General features: G+C 41.7%; 1 long non-coding RNA gene across 1 annotated transcript in view; it reads left to right on the forward strand.

The window, feature by feature from the left end:
- The window catches only part of LOC133563854 (uncharacterized), a 178,897-nt gene extending 166,129 nt beyond the window's left edge, over positions 1-12,768 (forward strand). Inside the window, exon 3 of the long non-coding RNA XR_009809139.1 lies at positions 12,643-12,768. This is a non-coding gene — a long non-coding RNA (uncharacterized LOC133563854). The remainder of the gene's footprint in view (positions 1-12,642) is intronic.
- Positions 12,769-15,805: the final 3,037 nt, after the last annotated feature.

Genomic DNA, 15,805 nt, shown 5'->3' on the forward strand with positions numbered 1-15,805 from the left:
TTTGTGTTACATTGCCATTGTTTCGACTTATTTGGAGAGCTCCAGTCGCTCAGGGAACAAGGAGTTCATTATAATGATGAGTAATTATGTGCCATAATCATGTTTGTCTTGTTACACAATATGTCGATTCTTAATTAAAGCTGTTCCCTAATTGGGGAAACAAACTGTACATAGTGCGTCAGTCCTGTTTGGGCAAGGGGTTATTTTATCCTTGCTAATGATTAACTAAGTTGTCTGTTTTGTTTGCCTAGCAGTTATCCTTTCCTTATTCTTATTTTATTTATTCGTCCTATTCTTTTATCCTTTGCTAATGATTAATCAAGTCTTCTATTTGTGTTTGCCGAGCTGTTATCTTGGCCTTATTCTTAGCAAATACTTTTATTTGTATTCCGCCTTTCACTACTCCCCTTGCCTTATTTACTTAAAAGGGGAACATTATCACCAGACCTATGTAAGCGTCAATATATACCTTGATGGTGCAGAAAAAAGACCATCTATTTTTTTAACCGATTTCCGAACTCTAAATGGGTGAATTTTGGCGAATTAAACGCCTTTCTGTTTATCGCGCTGGAGGCGATGACATCGCCGAGGTAACACACCCACCATTTTCATTTTCAACACATTACAAACACCGGGTCTCAGCTCTGTTATTTTCCGTTTTTTTTTACTATTTTTTGGAACCTTGGAGACATCATGCCTCGTCGGTGTGTTGTCGGAGGGTGTAACAACACTAACAGGGAGGGATTCAAGTTGCACCACCGGCCCGAAGATGCCAAAGTGTCTGCCGCCAGACCACCATTGAATGTGCCGGAGTGTCTCCACATTTTACCGGCGATGCTAAGGCAGACATGGCACAGAGATGTATGGATAACCTGTAGATGCATTTGCAACGATAGTCAACGAAATCACAAAGGTGAGTTTTGTTGATGTTGACTGCCAGCTAATCGATGCTAACATGCAATGCTAATTGATGCTAACATGGAAGCAGACATGGCACAGAGATGTATGGATAACCTGTAGATGCATTTGCAACTATATTACGTTTCCTTCCACCCACATTTAATGCGAAACAAACACTTACCAATCGACGGATTTAAGTTGCTCCAGTTTAAATAGACTCCCTTTTTAGATCAGTTAATCTGCCGTTTCTTTTCTTTTTCTCCTATGTCCCACTCTCCCTTGTGGAGGGGGTCCGGTCCGATCCGGTGGCCATTGCAATTCCAAGATGCGAAAGTCCTGATCGTTTGGTCCGCACATTTTACCGGCGATGCTAACGCAGCTATTCGGCCATGCTATGGCTATGAATAGCGTCAATAGCTATTCGCTCAAAAGCTTCAGTTTCTTCTTCAATATTTTCATACTCCAACCATCTGTTTCAATCCATGCGTAATCTGTTGAATCGCTTAAGTCGCTGAAATCCGAGTTTGAATCCGAGCTAATGTCGCTATATCTTGCTGTGGTATTCCCATTGTTTGTTTACATTGGCAGCACTGTGTGACGTCACAGGGAAATGGCCAGTGTCTTCGCAGAGAGTCGAAAATAAGGCACTTTAAAGCTTTATTTACGGATATTCCGAGACCGGTAAAATTTGGAAAAAAACTTCAAAAAATACAACAAGCCACTGGGAACTGATTTTTATTGTTTTCAACCCTTTTGAAATTGTGATAATGTTCCCCTTTAAATAGAATAGAATAGACTTTATTGTCATTATATTTGCATAGAACGAGATTAAAGACTCCAATTTAAGGTGCGGTTGTGGGAACAAATATGGGGTAAAATAAATAACACAAGAGGTAATAAAGGAAAAACTAACAATTGAAATGAACAGACTTGTCACACGCATGGATCATGTTTCGGTTTGGTTTTTTGGACTCATTAGTTTCCCCTAGTCACGCCCCGATCATCAGCCTCTCACACCTGTTTCTAGTTACCACGGCCACTATTTATGTCACTTGCTTTTCTGTTTATCGTTCTGGGATTTTTGCCTTCTGCCTCATGCCTGCGTTTCTCGTACCAACCTTCACGCCTTGCCACGCTGCTAAACCTTTGGACCACGCCACGTAAGATCCGTGTATTTTTTTTTTCCCAAGTGCAAGTTTTGGTTTATTGAGTATCTTTGTTAGCATCTTTTGTTTATTTGTAGATAATCCTGCCTTTGTGCTGTTTTTGTTAACGTTTTAGCATAGATTATCCGCCATCGAGCGTGCTTTTTGTTTTGCCTTTTGTATTTCAGTAACAAATAAAAATGTAATTACATTCATGCCTGACTCGTCCCTTATCATCTTTGCATCGAGGAAGCACAAACACCAACAGTTCCTGCATGACAAGACTACTATCCAATAAAAATAACAAGCAATCCTGTACAATATACAAAACACTATAGAAATACAAAATACTGTACAATATACAGAACAAGACAAGAGTACCGAAGTAATAAATAACAATCAGTGTTGGACGTATTGCACTCGAAGTAGTATTGCACAGTAGGGTATTATTATTATTATAAGTTAGAGTTCAACATGGTGACAGTTCTGGGAAAAAAAAGCTGTCTCTGAGCCTGTTTGTTCTGGCTCTGATGCACCTGTAGCACCTGCCCGATGGTAGCAGGTGGAACAGGTGGTAGCCAGGGTGTGTGCTGTCTTTGCTGATGGATTTTGCTTTCTTAAGGCAACGGGAGTTATGAAGGCATTTTGAAAGTTAAATTATGATGTAAATGTGGCGGTTCCCCTGACTGCACGATAGCCCCGGTATTCTGGATTCAATAATGTTTTTATTTAGTCCACTCTGCAGAAAACGCTCTCCCTTCTGCTCTCCAGCGTGCGTGGTTTTCTCTCTCCAACTCCAATAATGTGTCTCACCCAGCTGCTGCTAATGAGGGCGACAGGTGTTTAGATAAACAGTCCCAGCTGGGCAATCTACTCCCCTGCCGCTGGCTTCGAGGCCGGTCCTGTTAGGCCTTGGCAAACAAAAAAAGAGGACTCAGGTGCAGAAGGGGGACGATTGACACAGGCTTTAATTCAGCTGTTTTCTTATAACTCACTTTAGACAGAGTGATTTAAAACAATAAATGGAAAATACTCCATAGGGAGGAAAAAGGCAATAGCAAACTTCTAAACTGATCTAATAACGAAAAAACAGCAATCTATGATAAACTACAGAAAAGGAAAATCGCTCATGCAGAGGAGGAGAAAAGAAGATAAAAACAGAAAGTACGCTATAAAGACCTAAGAGAACTAAAAACTAAAGCGCTCCAAGAGGAGGAAAAACGGAAGGCAAATTAGCACAAAAAACGTACTCTCTCTCAGAGGGTACAAAGAAATCAAGGAATAAGGCAAGGCAATACTTAACAAGACTGTGGAAGACAGCTGGAGGTACAAACCCTGTTTCCATATGAGTTGGGAAATTGTTAGATGTAAATATAAACGGAATACAATGATTTGCAAATCCTTTTCAACCCATATTCAATTAAATGCACTATAAAGACAAGATATTTGATGTTTAAACGCATATTTTTTTTTTTTTTTTGCAAATAATAATTAAATTTGAATTTCATGGCTGCAACACGTGCCAAAGTAGTTGGGAAAGGGCATGTTCACCACTGTGTTACATCAGCTTTTCGTTAAACAGCACTAAATAAACCTTTGGGAACTGAGAAGAGACATTTTTTAAGCTTTTCAGGTGGAATTCTTTCCCATTCTTGTTTTATGTACAGCTTAAGTTGTTCAACAGTCCAGGGTCTCCGTTGTGGTGTTTTAGGCTTCAAAATGCACCACACATTTTCAATCGGAGACAGGTCTGGACTACAGGCAAGCCAGTCTATTACCCTCACTATTTTACAATGAAGCCACGCTCTTGTAACAAGTGACTTGGCATTGTCTTGCTGAAATAAGCAGGGGCGTCCATGGTAACGTTGCTTGGATGACAACATATGTTGCTCCAAAAGCTGTATGTAACTTTCAGCATTAATTTTGCCTTCACAGATGTGTAACTTACCCATGCCTTGGCCACTAATACACCCCCATACCATCACAGATGCTGGCTTTTGAACTTTGCACCTAGAATAGTCCTGGTGGTTCTTTACCTCTTTGGTCCGGAGGACACAACGTTCACCGTTTCCCCAAAAAAATTTGAAATGGGGACTTGTCAGACCACAGAACACTTTTCCAACCAGTCCAATGCAAAGTGTCGGATGCAATGGTGTTAAACACGTTCTCTGGACTGATCAGTCACACTTTTCCATCTGGCAATCGAGTCTGGGTTTGGAAGTTGCCAGGACTGCATTGTGCCAAGAGTGACATTTGATGGAGGAGGAATTATGGTGTGCGGTTGTTTATTCCAGAGTTTGGCTTGAAACCTTAGTTCCAGTGAGAGGAACTTTGAATGCTCCAGGATACTAAAACATTTTGGACAATTCCATGGGATGACACTTCAAGTTCATATGTGAGTAAAGGCAGGTGGCCAAATACTTTTGGCAATGTAGTGTATCTTGTCAAGATCAAATGAGTTAGATGTTTAAAATTGTTCAGCCTTGGTGGAGGTCCCTTCACCCCTAAATGTAGATTTACCTGCAGAGTAAATATGTCCAATCGTTTGACTGATAGGGTACATCAAGTACAAATTTAGTTCCAATGGAAAGAGTCGTACATGGAACTTCATGTGACCTTCCAATTAGCCCACGTACAGTACGCAGAGAGCTTCATGGAATGGGTTTCCATGGCCAGGAAGCTGCATCTAAGCCATACATCACCAAGTCCATTGCAATTCCAATTTGCACTTAAGATGTGACTTTAAGGTTTTACTACTTACGTATAAAATACTACACGGTCTAGCTCCATCCTATCTTGCCGATTGTATTGTACCATATGTCCCGGCAAGAAATCTGCGTTCAAAGGACTCCGGCTTATTAGTGATTCCCAAAGCCCAAAAAAAGTCTGCGGGCTATAGAGCGTTTTCATTTCGGGCTCCAGTACTCTGGAATGCCCTCCCGGTAACAGTTCGAGATGCTACCTCAGTAGAAGCATTTAAGTCTCACCTTAAAACTCATTTGTATACTCTAGCCTTTAAATAGACTCCCTTTTTAGACCAGTTGATCTGCCGTTTCTTTTCTTTTTCTCCTATGTCCCACTCTCCCTTGTGGAGGGGGTCCGGTCCGATCCGGTGGCCATGTACTGCTTGCCTGTGTATCGGCTGGGGACATCTCTGCGCTGCTGATCTGCCTCCGCTTGGGATGGTTTCCTGCTGGCTCCGCTGTGAACGGGACTCTCGCTGCTGTGTTGGATCCGCTTTGGACTGGACTCTCGCGACTGTGTTGGATCCATTATGGATTGAACTTTCACAGTATCATGTTAGACCCGCTCGACATCCATTGCTTTCCTCCTCTCCAAGGTTCTCATAGTCATCATTGTCACCGACATCCCACTGGGTGTGAGTTTTCCTTGCCCTTATGTGGGCCTACCGGGGATGTCGTAGTGGTTTGTGCAGCCCTTTGAGACAGTAATAATTTAGGGCTATAAAAGTAAACATTGATTGATTGATTGAAAGTGTCGGATGCAATGGTGTTAAACACGTTCTCTGGACTGATCAGTCACACTTTTCCATCTGGCAATCCAGTCTGGGTATGGAAGTTGCCAAGACTGCATTGTGCCAAGTGTGAAATTTGGTGGAGGAGGAATTATGGTGTGCGGTTGTTTATTCCAGAGTTGGGCTTGAAACCTTAGTTCCAGTGAGAGGAACTTTGAATGCTCCAGGATACTAAAGCATTTTGGACAATTCCATGGGATGGCACTTCAAGTTCATATGTGAGTAAAGGCAGGTGGCCAAATACTTTTGGCAATGTAGTGTATCTTGTCAAGATCAAATGAGTTAGATGTTTAAAATTGTTCAGCCTTGGTGGAGGTCCCTTCACCCCTAAATGTAGATTTACCTGCAGAGTAAATATGTCCAATCGTTTGACTGATAGGGTACATCAAGTACAAATTTAGTTCCAATGGAAAGAGTCGTACATGGAACTTCATGTGACCTTCCAATTAGCCCACGTACAGTACGCAGAGAGCTTCATGGAATGGGTTTCCATGGCCAGGAAGCTGCATCTAAGCCATACATCACCAAGTCCATTGCAATTCCAATTTGCACTTAAGATGTGACTTTAAGGTTTTACTACTTACGTATAAAATACTACACGGTCTAGCTCCATCCTATCTTGCCGATTGTATTGTACCATATGTCCCGGCAAGAAATCTGCGTTCAAAGGACTCCGGCTTATTAGTGATTCCCAAAGCCCAAAAAAAGTCTGCGGGCTATAGAGCGTTTTCATTTCGGGCTCCAGTACTCTGGAATGCCCTCCCGGTAACAGTTCGAGATGCTACCTCAGTAGAAGCATTTAAGTCTCACCTTAAAACTCATTTGTATACTCTAGCCTTTAAATAGACTCCCTTTTTAGACCAGTTGATCTGCCGTTTCTTTTCTTTTTCTCCTATGTCCCACTCTCCCTTGTGGAGGGGGTCCGGTCCGATCCGGTGGCCATGTACTGCTTGCCTGTGTATCGGCTGGGGACATCTCTGCGCTGCTGATCTGCCTCCGCTTGGGATGGTTTCCTGCTGGCTCCGCTGTGAACGGGACTCTCGCTGCTGTGTTGGATCCGCTTTGGACTGGACTCTCGCGACTGTGTTGGATCCATTATGGATTGAACTTTCACAGTATCATGTTAGACCCGCTCGACATCCATTGCTTTCCTCCTCTCCAAGGTTCTCATAGTCATCATTGTCACCGACATCCCACTGGGTGTGAGTTTTCCTTGCCCTTATGTGGGCCTACCGGGGATGTCGTAGTGGTTTGTGCAGCCCTTTGAGACAGTAATAATTTAGGGCTATAAAAGTAAACATTGATTGATTGATTGAAAGTGTCGGATGCAATGGTGTTAAACACGTTCTCTGGACTGATCAGTCACACTTTTCCATCTGGCAATCCAGTCTGGGTATGGAAGTTGCCAAGACTGCATTGTGCCAAGTGTGAAATTTGGTGGAGGAGGAATTATGGTGTGCGGTTGTTTATTCCAGAGTTGGGCTTGAAACCTTAGTTCCAGTGAGAGGAACTTTGAATGCTCCAGGATACTAAAGCATTTTGGACAATTCCATGGGATGGCACTTCAAGTTCATATGTGAGTAAAGGCAGGTGGCCAAATACTTTTGGCAATGTAGTGTATCTTGTCAAGATCAAATGAGTTAGATGTTTAAAATTGTTCAGCCTTGGTGGAGGTCCCTTCACCCCTAAATGTAGATTTACCTGCGGAGTAAGTATGTCCAATCGTTTGACTGATAGGGTACATCAAGTACAAATTTAGTTCCAATGGAAAGAGTCGTACATGGAACTCCATGTGACCTTCCAATTAGCCCACGTACAGTACGCAGAGAGCTTCATGGAATGGGTTTCCATGGCCGGGAAGCTGCATCTAAGCCATACATCACCAAGTCCATTGCAATTCCAATTTGCACTTAAGATGTGACTTTAAGGTTTTACTACTTACGTATAAAATACTACACGGTCTAGCTCCATCCTATCTTGCCGATTGTATTGTACCGTATGTCCCGGCAAGAAATCTGCGTTCAAAGGACTCCGGCTTATTAGTGATTCCCAAAGCCCAAAAAAAGTCTGCGGGCTATAGAGCGTTTTCATTTCGGGCTCCAGTACTCTGGAATGCCCTCCCGGTAACAGTTCGAGATGCCACCTCAGTAGAAGCATTTAAGTCTCACCTTAAAACTCATTTGTATACTCTAGCCTTTAAATAGACTCCCTTTTTAGACCAGTTGATCTGCCGTTTCTTTTCTTTTTCTCCTATGTCCCACTCTCCCTTGTGGAGGGGGTCCGGTCCGATCCGGTGGCCATGTACTGCTTGCCTGTGTATCGGCTGGGGACATCTCTGCGCTGCTGATCTGCCTCCGCTTGGGATGGTTTCCTGCTGGCTCCGCTGTGAACGGGACTCTCGCTGCTGTGTTGGATCCGCTTTGGACTGGACTCTCGCGACTGTGTTGGATCCATTATGGATTGAACTTTCACAGTATCATGTTAGACCCGCTCGACATCCATTGCTTTCCTCCTCTCCAAGGTTTCTCATAGTCATCATTGTCACCGACGTCCCACTGGGTGTGAGTTTTCCTTGCCCTTATGTGGGCCTACCGAGGATGTCGTAGTGGTTTGTGCAGCCCTTTGAGACAGTAATAATTTAGGGCTATAAAAGTAAACATTGATTGATTGATTGAAAGTGTCGGATGCAATGGTGTTAAACACGTTCTCTGGACTGATCAGTCACACTTTTCCATCTGGCAATCCAGTCTGGGTTTGGAAGTTGCCAGGACTGCATTGTGCCAAGTGTGAAATTTGATGGAGGAGGAATTATGGTGTGCGGTTGTTTATTCCAGAGTTGGGCTTGAAACCTTAGTTCCAGTGAGAGGAACTTTGAATGCTCCAGGATACTAAAGCATTTTGGACAATTCCATGGGATGGCACTTCAAATTCGTATGTGAGTAAAAGCAGGTGGCCAAATACTTTTGGCAATGTAGTGTATCTTGTCAAGATCAAATGAGTTAGATGTTTAAAATTGTTCAGCCTTGGTGGAGGTCCCTTCACCCCTAAATGTAGATTTACCTGCAGAGTAAGTATGTCCAATCGTTTGACTGATAGGGTACATCAAGTACAAATTTAGTTCCAATGGAAAGTCTTACATGGAAGATGAATCCAAAAATAAATGCGTACAATCATCCGTCTTTCTACCTCATATCCTGTTCAAAGAGAAGCCGGAACGTGTCCCGGCTGACTGCGGGCAGAAGGTGGTATATACTCTTGACGGTTGCTAGTCAATCATGAGGCGAATAAGGACAGACAAACCGGTCCAGATAGGGACAGAATAACGCAAAAATAGTTCATTTTTTTGCTTTAAATTTGTCATTGCTAAAGTTGTTGTTAAGAAGATCTTAGTCCTTCTAGAAACCCTTGCAACACACCGCGCCGTCTTTCGGGCCGCCATACATCACAATAAAATGGAAATGAAAGCTGTGACTGTGCTCTCGTAAGTCAGCCGGTGTTGAGGAAAAGTGACCCCTCTTGTGTGAGACCGAAGTGCTAAATCAGCCTGCAGACATCCCGTGCCCCCCTCCTGGTCTTCCGGTGCCCCCCCCTGGACCACCATCAGTCATGCTTGAAAGCAAGAACACCGCTTCTGTGATCCGACATAACTAAGCGGCTTAGTGTGAATGTTCTACATGTTTTCTTGTTTACCTCGTCTGTGTTCTGTGCGTGGCGCCCAAGCCGATGTGGAACGTTTTTACAAAGACCGTGATTGCAATGGAGGTGTTTTTCTCATCCCAACATTTCGACCTCGACAAGTTGCATCATGTTAACATCACGACGGGAGTCACACTCCACAGGCTGTTTTCCACGAAGAGAGCCAGCTCACAGGAAGACAACGTCAATGTACTGATGTCGAATCCAAAGCAAACACACCTGGGCTGCTGATGATCATTGACTGGCTTTGTTTCATCGATGCGAGCTGATGATGTAATAAATTTGGTCCTAGGGCTGGGCGATATGGCCTTTTTTAATACATATATATATATATATATATATATATATATATATATATATATATATATATATATATATATATATACATGTATATACTGTATGTATAAAAGTATTTAGTCAGCCACCGAGTTCTCCCACTTAAAATGATGACAGAGGTCTGTAATTTTCATCATAGGTACACTTCAACTGTGAGAGACTGAATGTGAAAAAAAAATCCAGGGATTCACATTGTAGGAATTTAAAATAATTTATTTGTAAATTATGCTGGAAAATAAGTATTTGGTCAACCATTCAAAGCTCTCACTGATGTAAGGAAGTTTTGGCTCAAAATCTCACGATACATGGCCCCATTCATTTTTTCCTTAACACGGATCAATCGTCCTGTCCCCTTAGCAGAAAAACAGCCCCAAAGCATGATGTTTCCACCCCCATGCTTCACAGTAGGTATGGTGTTCTTGGGATGCAACTCAGTATTCTTCTTCCTCCAAACACGACAAGTTGAGTTTATACCAAAATGGATACATGGATGATACAGCAGAGGATTGGGAGAATGTCATGTGGTCAGATGAAACCAAAATAGAACTTTTTGTTATAAACTCAAGGTACACACACACACACACACATATATATATATATATATATATATACACATATACATCCATCCATCATCCATCCATCATCTTCCGCTTATCCGAGGTCGGGTCGCGGGGGCAACAGCCTAAGCAGGGAAACCCAGACTTCCCTCTCCCCAGCCACTTCGTCTAGCTCTTCCCGGGGGATCCCGAGGCGTTCCCAGGCCAGCCGGGAGACATAGTCTTCCCAACGTGTCCTGGGTCTTCCCCGTGGCCTCCTACCGGTTGGACGTGCCCTAAACACCTCCCTAGGGAGACGTTCGGGTGGCATCCTGACCAGATGCCCGAACCACCTCATCTGGCTCCTCTCGATGTGGAGGAGCAGTGGCTTTACTTTGAGTTCCTCCCGGATGGCAGAGCTTCTCACCCTATCTCTAAGGGAGAGGAAACTCATTTCGGCCGCTTGTACCCGTGATCTTATCCTTTCGGTCATGACCCAAAGCTCATGACCATAGGTGAGGATGGGAACGTAGATCGACCGGTAAATTGAGAGCTTTGCCTTCCGGCTCAGCTCCTTCTTCACCACAACAGATCGGTACAACGTCCGCATTACTGAAGACGCCGCACCGATCTGCCTGTCGATCTCACGATCCACTCTTCCCTCACTCGTGAACAAGACTCCTAGGTACTTGAACTCCTCCACTTGGGGCAGGGTCTCCTCCCCAACCCGGAGATGGCATTCCACCCTTTTCCGGGCGAGAACCATGGACTCGGACTTGGAGGTGCTGATTCTCATTCTGGTCGCTTCACACTCCGCTGCGAACCGATCCAGCGAGAGCTGAAGATCCCGGTCAGATGAAGCCATCAGGACCACATCATCTGCAAAAAGCAGAGACCTAATCCTGCGGTCACCAAACCGGAACCCCTCAACGCCTTGACTGCGCCTAGAAATTCTGTCCATAAAAGTTATGAACAGAATCGGTGACATATACATATATATATTTATATATATATATATATATATATATATATATATATATATATATATATATATATATATATATATATATATATATATATATATGTATATATATATATATGTATATATATATATATATATATATATATTTATATATATATATATATATATTTATATATATATATATATATATATATATATATATTTATATATATATATATATATGTATGTATATATATCCCACGGCGTGGTGCAGTGAGAGAGTGGCCGTGCGCAACCCGAGGGTCACTGGTTCAATCCCCACCTAGTACCAACCTCGTCACGTCCGTTGTGTCCTGAGCAAGACACTTCACCCTTGCTCCTGATGGGTGCTGGTTAGTGCCTTGCATGGCAGCTCCCTCCATCAGTGTGTGAATGTGTGTGTGAATGGGTAAATGTGGAAGTAGTGTCAAAGCGCTTTGAGTACCTTGAAGGTAGAAAAGCGCTATACAAGTACAACCCAATTATCATTTATTTATATATATATATATATATATATGTATGTTTATATATATGTATGTATATATATGCATATATATATATATACACATATATATATGTATGTATATGTGTGTATGTATGTATATAAATTTATATATATTATACATGTGCATTAATATATATATGTATGTATATATATAATGTTTTATTTTTTCTATTAATCTTTGTATGTCTTTCTTGTATTTTATTCTTTATACCTACACATCGCTCTTACTATTTTTATTTTCCAACGTTCCCTCAGAAGAGGCATCTGCCCCAGGGGGTTATCTACCGCGCTTTTGGGGGGCGCTTTTGTGTCAGCGTCCTGGCGGCCATGGTCTGATGACCTCCTGGTGCGGATGGCTCCTGTGATAGTGTTTACTCACACGTCCCCTCTGTACTCAGCCATCCAATCTTTTGTCCATATAGTTGCAATTGTGTGTATTTTTTGTGTTTGTGTTCGGTATCTGTGTCTGTGCGTGTGTACGTGATAAAGAGGGATATGGGTCTCTGGGGTATTGTTTTTAACTTTGTAAAGATCTTTACTTTATAAATAAAGTTTGATTGATTATTATGTAAGCTCCATGTTATTGTTTTTTGTTTTGTTTTTTGTGTAACAAAATTTTATTATTCATCATGTTGTACTGCATTTTAATCTTCAGTTTTGTAATTGTGTGATGTTTTTTGCCTGGACCCCAGGAAGAATAGTCTTCACTGCGGTGCAGACTAATGGGGACACGTAATAAACTAAACTAAACATGATGAAAACACAAATTACTCTAGCGCTCTGGTCATATTTTCGCCAACTTTTTTTCACTTTGCAAATGTTGCGGCCATAAGAACAAGCCCCGGGCCATTCTTTGCTTGCTTTGGGGCAGCTTCTTTAACAGCGCAGGTGTCTTTGAAGACTTTCAAAATGCCGTCTCTGGCGTTTCAGGTGGCTGATAAAAGTGTGATGCCTTGAAGTTTGATTTTTTCTTCTTCTTTGTTTTGCAGAACATTTGGTGCCAATAGGACGCAAAGTTTCTTCTTTTTGAAACACCACACCGTCGACACCTTGTTTGTTGACATTGTGAGCTAAGGAGAGGTTTACAGCAAGCTGAGCCCAGCTGCTTGAGGTATGTAGAAAGGAACGCTTAATTTGCTCACCCTAACTCCATCACAGTAAGGGTAATCTCACTTAATAGGAGTACTTTTTTTGAGTTATCATTTAATGCTATCAGACCAAGTTTTGACTATCTCATATTTTTATTGTGCACCTCTACATAATATCTTGAAATTACATTACGTTTAGATTCAAGCTTAAGTTTGTCATGACTTGGACTATGGTGTGGTTTGTTTTCCCGTGGTGCAAAGCGATTGGAACGGATATGGCGTCAAGGTAAGGACATATTTTAATAAGAAACTCAAAAAAAGGTACAAAAGAAAAGTGCTCACAGAGTAGGTACAGAAACGTGGCTCTAAAAACAAAAACTTGCACTAAGGCAAAACTATGGACATAAAACAAAAACTTGCACTATGGCATGAATAACGAAAACCTTACTTGGAACAAGAAAGGAACATGGATCATCGGCATAGATAACATGAGCTGATAGAGGGTAATGTTGCCAGGCTGACTGCCTGGTAACTGCAGGCTTAAATGGTGACATGGTGATTGGAAACAGGTGCATGAGTCCAAGTGAATCAGGTACGTGAGTCGTGTGAACAGGTGAACTAATTGGTAGTCATGGAAACAAAAACAAACCAGGGTGCTTTAAAACAGGAATTAATGGAGTCAAAAAAAAAACAGAACATAACTAAACATAACATGATCACAAAGACATGACAAAGTTCACTGTACTGCGCCGACATTTTTGCAGGCTGAGACCCATCCATAGAGCCGAATGTTTGTTTGACATTTTCCCGTTAACACTTGACCAAATGAACTGAACTGTACTTGCAGATCACATGCAGTAATGTTTATCGTAACTGAACAAACACGAAGAGTTTGAAACGGTTGCTGAGGTATCATATTCGTTTTTTCCGTGAACAAATGCACAGTTCAATGCTGGATTCTCCAATATTCATCCAATTTTATCCAATTTGTCTTTACGTTCTGTTGATAACCATTCGCTCATAACCAATCACAGTATAGTAGGGGTATGCAGATTTACCCTTTATACCAGGGGTGTCAGATGTCTGGCCGGGCCCTCAAACAGGTTTTATCCGGCCTGCTGGATGAGTTGGCTAAGTATAAAAATGAGCCAACATTTTTTAATGAAAGAAACTGCTGTTCTAAATGTGTCCACTAGATGTCACAAAAGCAATTCTTTGTATCTTTGTAGATGACGCTACAGTTGTAAAATTTTTTTAAAAATAACCACATGATGTTAGTGCACCAGTCAAAGAAAATTAGCAAACTACATAAATAACAACCTGTAATTTGATTTTTATATTGTTTTTGGTAATACTTTTAGTATGGGAAACATACAAACCCCGTTTCCATATGAGTTGGGAAATTGTGTTGGATGTAAATATAAACAGAATACAATGATTTGCAAATCATTTTCAACCCATATTCAGTTGAATGCACTACAAAGACAAGATATTTGATGTTCAAACTCATAAACTATTTTTTTTTTTTCAAATAATAATTACCTTAGAATTTCATGGCTGCAACACGTGCCAAAGTAGTTGGGAAAGGGTATGTTCACCACTGTGTTGCATAAAATTTTCTTTTAACAACACTCAATAAACGTTTGGGAACTGAGGAAACTAATTGTTGAAGCTTTGAAATTGGAATTATTTCCCATTCTTGCTTGATGTACAGCTTAAGTTGTTCAACAGTCCGGGGTCTTGTTGTATTTTACGCTTCATAATGCGCCACACATTTTTGATGGGAGACATGTCTGGACTGCAGGTGGGCCAGGAAAGTACCCGCACTCTTATACTATGAAGCCACGCTGTCGTAACACTTGGCTTGGCATTGTTTGGCTGAAAAAAGCAGGGGCGTCCATGATAACGTTGCTTGGATGACAACATATGTTCCTCCAAAACCTGTCTGAACCATTCAGCATTAATGGTGCCTTCACAGATGTGTAAGTTACCCATGCCTTTGGCACTAATACACCCCCATACCATCACAGATGCTGGCTTTTGAACTTCGCGCCTATAACAATCCGGATGGTTATTTGCTTCTTTGTTCCGGAGGACACCACGTCCACAGTTTCCAAATATAATTTGAAATGTGGACTCGTCAGACCGCAGAACACTTTTTCACTTTACTTTACTTTTATCTTAGATGATTACCATGAATTGATTAACGTGGACCCCGACTAAAACAAGTCGAAAAACTTATTCGGGTGTTACCATTTAGTGGTCAATTGTACGGAATATGTACTGAACTGTGCAATCTACTAATAAAAGTATCAATCAATCAATAAATCAATCAATGAGCTCAGGCCCAGCAAAGCCTGCGGTGTTCCTTGGTGTTGTTGATAAATGGGTTTTGCTTTGCATAGCAGAGTTTTAACTTGCACTTACAGATGTAGCGACCAACTGTAGTCACTGACAGTGGTTTTATGAAGTGTTCCTGAGCCCATGCGGTGATATCCTTTACACACTGATGTCGGTTTTTGATGCAGTACCACCTGAGGGATCCAAGGTCCGTAATATCATCGCTTACGTGCAGTGATTTCTCCAGATTCTCTGAACCTTTTAATGATTTTATGGACCGTAGATTGTTAAATCCCTAAATTCCTTGCAATAGCTCGTTGAGAAATGTTCTGAAACTGTTAGACAATTTGCTTACAAAGTGGTGACCCTCGCCCCGTCCTTGTTTGTGAATTACTTAGCATTTCATGGAACGCCGGCGGCGTTTCTGGGTATCGTTGATAAATGGCTTTGGCTTTGCATAGTAGAGTTTTAACTTGCACTTACAGATGTAGTGAAAAACTGGAGTTACTGACAGTGGTTTTCTGAAGTCTTCTTTAGCCCATGTGGTGATATCCTTTACACACTGATGCACGCCTGACGGAACGAAGGTTCGTTATATCATCGCTTACGCGCAGTGATTTCTCCAGATTCTCTGAATCTTTTGATGGTATTATGGACCATAGATGGTGAAATTCCTAAATTCCTTGCAATAGCCCGTTGAGAAATGTTGTTTTTAAACTGTTTG

This window comes from Nerophis ophidion, linkage group LG12 (genome assembly GCF_033978795.1).
Source record: "Nerophis ophidion isolate RoL-2023_Sa linkage group LG12, RoL_Noph_v1.0, whole genome shotgun sequence".
NCBI classification, from domain to species: Eukaryota; Metazoa; Chordata; class Actinopteri; order Syngnathiformes; family Syngnathidae; genus Nerophis; species Nerophis ophidion.